Below are 5,923 nucleotides of genomic sequence, written 5' to 3' on the forward strand. Positions count from 1 at the left end.
GAGGGAGTCCATGTGAACTCATTCGAGGGGGTCAGGTGAGGGCACGCCTGAGAGAACAATCCCCTAACAAAAATGCTAAGTTTTGACCCAAGGTTGGCTTTGTGCACGTTCGTGAAACTCATTTTCCCGACTCTCCCTTGTCCCTTCATTACAGTCGTGTGGGCGCCCAGGTAAACTTGTTCGGGCGGGTCATTTAAGGGCATCCATGTTAACTCGTTCGGGTAGGTTGGGTGAGGGCGTCCATGTAAACTTGTTCGGGCGGGTCGGGAGAGGGCGCGCCCGAGCGAACAAGCCCATATAAAAAATGTTAAGTTTTGACACGAGGTTAGCTTTGTGCACGTTCGTGCAGCTCATTTGCCCGGATCTCCCTTGTCCCTTCTTTTTGGTCATGTGGGTGCCCATGTAAATTCGTTCGGGCAGGTCATTTGAGGGCTTCCTTGTCAACTCGTTCAGGTTGGTCGCATCCGTGTAAACTCATTCGAGCAGGTTGGGTGAGGGCACTCACGTGCGAACGAGCCGGTATCAAAAATGCTATGTTGTGACTCGACGTTGGCTTTGTGCACATTCGTGCATCTTGTTTGCCTAACTCTCCCTTGTCCCTTCATTACAGTCGTGTGGGCACCCATGTAAACTCATTCAGGCGGTTCATTTGAGGGAGTTCGTGTCAATGCGTTCGGGCGGGTCGAGTGAGGGCATCGAGTTGTGTTTTCGGGTTTGCCAAAACAATGACCTAGGGTTGTTTGTAGGGTGGCAAATTTTCATCTTCTCTCCATCCCCACTTGGTAGCACATGAGTGGTAATGTTTGCCATGCTCATCCTGGGAGGCATATGTGAACAATTCCCCTTCTACTCTCTAAGTTATTGGAGTTCTATGGGTTTTTGTGGTGTGGCTTCTTGGCTTGTCCTAGTCCCCTCATGCCCATCCAAATGATACAAGTGACAGGTTTTCTTTTCGTGTGAAAGGTGGGTTGGTAATTGAGTTGCGTTTTCGGGTTTTCCTAAATGATGGCCTTGGGTCATTTGTAGGGTGGCTGATTTTCATCTTCTCTCCATCCCCGCTCGGTAGCACATGAGGGGTAATGTTGGCCATGCTCATCCTGGGAGGCATATGTGAACAATTCCCCTTCTGCTCTCTAAGTTCTTGGAGTTGTATGGGTTGTTGTGGTGTGGCTTCCCGGATCGTCCTAGTCCCTCATGCCCATCCAAATGATACAAGTGATAGGTTTTCTTTCAGTGTGAAAGGTGGGTTCGTAATTGAGGGTATTTTGTCGGGTTTTCCTGAACAATGGACTTGGGTCATTTGTAGGGTGGCCAATTTTCAACTTCTCTCCATCCCCACTCGGTAGCACATGAGCGGTAATGTTGGCCATGCTCGTCCCCATCCCTTTTGCCCATCTGAATGATGAAAATGTCAAAAGTTTGCTCGACACTCCTTTGAGCCTTCATTGTTATGGTCTAAAATGGAAGCCTCAAAACTCCTTCATGCCTATGTCACTATCGTGCCCCTCGATTGTTGTGAATAGAAAATTTTGATTGGGCTAGGCAGCCATGTGTGGCTCCATTGAAACTGGCTTCTCGTTATATTTTTCACCTCCTCTCTATTTGGTGGGGAGGGTTTTTCTTTCCGTGTGAAAAGTGGTTTTGTAATCGAGTTGTGTTTTCGGGTTTGCCTGAACGATGGCCTTCTGTCATTTGTAGGGTGGCCGATTTTCATCTTCTCTACATACCCACTCAGTAGGACATGAGCGGTAATGTTGGCCATACTTGTCCCGGGAGGCATATGTGAACAATTCCCCTTCTACTCTAAGTTCTTGGAGTTGTATGGGTTGTTGTGGTGTGGCTCCCTATGACAGCTAGCCTCTTCATTGTTAGGCTATTTATGGTGCCAACTTCTTGTTCTTGTACTCCTTTTGTGTTGGCATTGTCGGTTGAGATGCATACATTTAAGAGGGGTGTGGAAGGATTTTGGTTGTAAACCACCTACCCTCCCTCTTGCTTTCTTTTTCTGTCGGGCGATGTGAGGTGTTGTTCACCTTATTATAAAGTTAAGGGTTAGAATTCCTTTCAAAGTGCACATTGTTCATGGTTGCGTTGTCTTTGAGGTTTTGATAGATGTGTTGGCCCATATATTTGATCAAGTGGTCAGCTTTTTCCTTGCATCTTGTGTGGCTGGCAGGCTTTTGTGGTTGGAAATGTTAAGTCACAATGTTTATGGGCATTTGTTGTTTCAATTGTGTATGCGCTCATGGTCCAATGGGGAGGAGGCTTGCGATGTCGATGGTGGGGGCTATCTGGAAGAAGGATTTGGGGTGGAATGCTTCGACCTCCCTCCTTTGCATGGAGGTGGCCGTAGGTGAAAGTTATTCATTGTCCAGTTGGTAAAGCTATGGGAAATCTCTTAGGTTGCCTGTATGTAGGGTGCTTGGGGTGCGGAGCTGCCCGATCCCTCCTCATGTTTGGATATATTCTTGTATTGTGTAGCGAGCCTCTTGATTTTCATTTATTTCCTTCCTTTACCTTCGCATCGTGGTTGCTGCAGGCAGTCAAGTGATCGAGGTCCACCATTGTTGTTGTCTGGGTGGACTCCTAGGTGGCCTCGGTGCATGGCGGGGAGGGTCAGGGGGCATTTCTAAGAGAGGTTATGGGCTCGGTTGGTCTTGTTTTATTTCCTTCGATTTCCTTTGCATTGAGGCTTCCACAAGTGATCATGAGATCGAGGTCCATCATTGTTGTTGTCCAGGTGGACTTCCAGGTGGCTTCTGTGCAGGGAGGGGAGGGTTAGGGGGCATTTGTTGTTTCAATTATGTATGCGCTCATGGTCCAATGTGGAGGGGGCTTGCTACGTCGATGGTGGGGGCTATCTGGAAGAAGGATTTTGAGGTGGAACACTTCGACCTCCCTCCTTTGTGTGGAGGTGGCTGTAGGGGAAAATTATTCATTGTCCAGTTGGTAAAGCTGTGGAAAATCTCCTAGGTCTCCTGTACATAGGGTGCGTGGGGTGCAGAGCTGCCTGATCCCTCCTCCTGTTTGGATATGTTCTTGTATTGTGTAGCGAGCCTCTTGATTTTCATTTATTTCCTTCCTTTGCCTTCACATTGTGGTTGCTACAGGTGGTCAAGTGATGGAGGTCCACCGTTGTTACTGTCCTAGTGGACTCCTAGGTGGCCTCAGTGCATGGTGGGGAGGGTCGAGGGGAATTTCTAAGAGAAGTTGTGGGCTTGGTTGGTCTTGTTTTATTTCATTCTGTTTCCATTGCATTGAGGCTGCCGCAGGTGATCATGCGATTGAGGTCCATCGTTGCTGCTGTCCAGGTGGACTCCTAGGTGGCCTCTATGTGGGGAGGGGAGGGTTGGGGGGCATTTCTAAGGGAGGTTGCAGGCTTGGTTTGTCTTGTATTATTTCCTTCCCTTGCCTTTGTGTCGAGGCTGCACTAGGTGATCATCCAATCGAGGACCACTATTTCTGCTGTCCGGGTGGACTCCTAGGTGGCATTGGTGCGGGGCGGGGAGGTTTTGCATGGCCTCTCTATGATAGGATTTGCGGTCGGTCTTCCTTTTTTATTTCTTTCCTTTTCCTTCGCATCAAAGCTACCACAAGCGATCAGGAGATCAAGGTCCATCATTGTTGTTGTTCGGGTGGATTCCTAGGTGGCCTCGGTGCGGGGCAGGGAGGGTTGGGGCTCATTTATAATATAGAGGTTGTGTTTTTTGTCGTTCTCCATTTATTTCCTTTCCATTGAGGCTACTGTAGGCGATCGGGAGATCGAGGTCCACCGTTGCCTCTGTCCGGATGGACTCCTAGGTGGCCTCGGTGCAGGGCATAGAGGCTTTTGGAGGCATTTCTAAAGGAGTGGGTGAGTGATCCCCCATTTTCTTGTTGGTTGGGGCGTGGTTGCAAACTATGGAGTGGCCTTGGTGTGTTGTGGCTCAGCATGTCTACCCATTTGTTCACCATGTCCTTGGCGTGTTGCGTGTGCTTCCTTCTTGGGATGCAAGAGGTGCAAGGCATAAAAGTTTTACATGATATTTTGAAATCTCTTTGACTTGATGGGTGTTCAAGTTGGCTCTTGGTAAGAGAGCACCTAGAATTCCCTTTGAAGTGGGAGGGTGCTACCTGGTTGATCCTACCAGTAGTCATATGCTTGTCTCAAAGATTAAGCCATGCATGTCTAAGAATGAACTAATTCAGACTGTGAAGTTGCAGATGGCTCATTAAATCAGTTATAGTTTTTTATTGTACCATACTACTCAGATAACCATAGTAATTCTAGATCTAATACGTGCACCAAGTCTTGACTCTTTGGAAGGGATGCATTTTTTAGATAAAAGGTCGGTGTGGGCTTGCCCACTTCTCCAGTGAATCATGATAACTCGATGGATTGCACAGCCCTTGTGCTAGCAATGCTTCATTCAAATTTCTTCCCTATCAACTTTCGATGGTAGGATATAGGCCTACCATGGTGGTGACGGGTGACAGAGAATTAGGGTTCGATTCCAGAGAGGGAGCCTGAGAAACGACTATGACATCCAAGGAAGGCAGTAGGCACGCAAATTACCCAATCCTGACATGGGGAGGTAGTGACAATAAATAACAATACTGGGCTCATCGAGTCTGGTAATTGGAATGATTACAATCTAAATCCCTTAACAAGGATCCATTGGAGGGCAAGTCTGGTGCCAGTAGCCGCGGTAATTCCAGCTCCAATAGCGTTTATTTAAGTTGTTGCAGTTGAAAATCTCGTAGTTGGATCTTGGGTCGTAAAGGTTGGTTCGCCTACTTGGTGTGCACCTGCCCTTCTGTCCCTTTTCTCGGTGGTGTGCTCTTGGTCTTAATTTGCTGGGTCACATCTCTGACACTATTAATTTGAAAAAATTAGAGTGCTCAAAGCAAGCTTATGCTCTAAATACATTAGCATGGAATAACGTGATAGGAGTTTGGTCCTATTCTGTTGGCCTTCGGGACCAGAGTAATGATTAATAGCGACTGTCGGGGGCATTCGTATTTCATTGTCAGAGGTGAAATTCTTGGATTTATGGAAGATAGACCGCTTTGTGAAAGCATTTTCCAAGGATGTTTTCATTAATCAAGAATGAAAGTTGGGGGCTTGAAGACGATCAGGTATCGTCCTAGTATCAACCATAAACGATGCCGACCAAGGATCAGCGGATGTTGCTCTAAGGACTCCGCCAACACCTTTTGAGAAACCAGAGTGTTTGGCTTCTGGGGGGAGTATGGTCGTAAGGCTGAAACTTAAAGGAATTGATGGAAAGGCACCACCAGGAGTGGAGCCTACCGCTTAATTTAACTCAACACGGGGAAACTTACCAGGTCCATACATAGTAAGGATTGACAGATTGAGAGCTCATTCTTGATTCTATGGGTGGTTGTGCATGGCCATTATTAGTTGGTGGAGAAATTTGTCTGCTTAATTCTGATAACAAATGATACCTCAGCTTGCTAACTAGCTACGCAGAGGTTTCCATTCACGGCCAGCTTATTAGAGGGACTATGGCCGTTCAGGCCATGGAAGTTCGAGGCAATAACAAGTCTGTGATGCCCTTGGATGTTTTGAGCCGCACGCATGCTACACTAATGTAGCCAAAGAGTTTTTCTTCCTGGTTCAAGGGGATTGGGAAATATTCTCAAATTGCATCATGATGGGGATAGACCATTGTAATTATTGGTCTTCAACAAGGAATTCCTAGTAAGTGGATGTCATCAACTCGTGTTGACTACGTCCTTGCCCTTTTTACACACCACCTGTCACTCCTACCGATTGAATGATCCGGTGAAGTGTTTGGATTGCATCAACGATGGTGGTTCAACATCGTCGACGTCATGAGAAGTCCATTGAACCTTATCATTTAGAGGAAGGAGAAGTCGTAACAAGGTTACTGTAGGTGAACCCGCGGTAGGATCATTG

General features: G+C 47.1%; 1 pseudogene; it reads left to right on the forward strand.

The window, feature by feature from the left end:
• The first annotated feature begins 4,110 nt into the window (after positions 1-4,110).
• LOC149152373 (18S ribosomal RNA) lies at positions 4,111-5,923 on the forward strand (annotated as a pseudogene).

Source organism: Pinus tabuliformis, chromosome 9 (assembly GCF_031772625.1).
Source record: "Pinus tabuliformis cultivar Carrire ecotype Pingquan chromosome 9, CPIR1, whole genome shotgun sequence".
Taxonomy (NCBI): Eukaryota; Viridiplantae; Streptophyta; class Pinopsida; order Pinales; family Pinaceae; genus Pinus; species Pinus tabuliformis.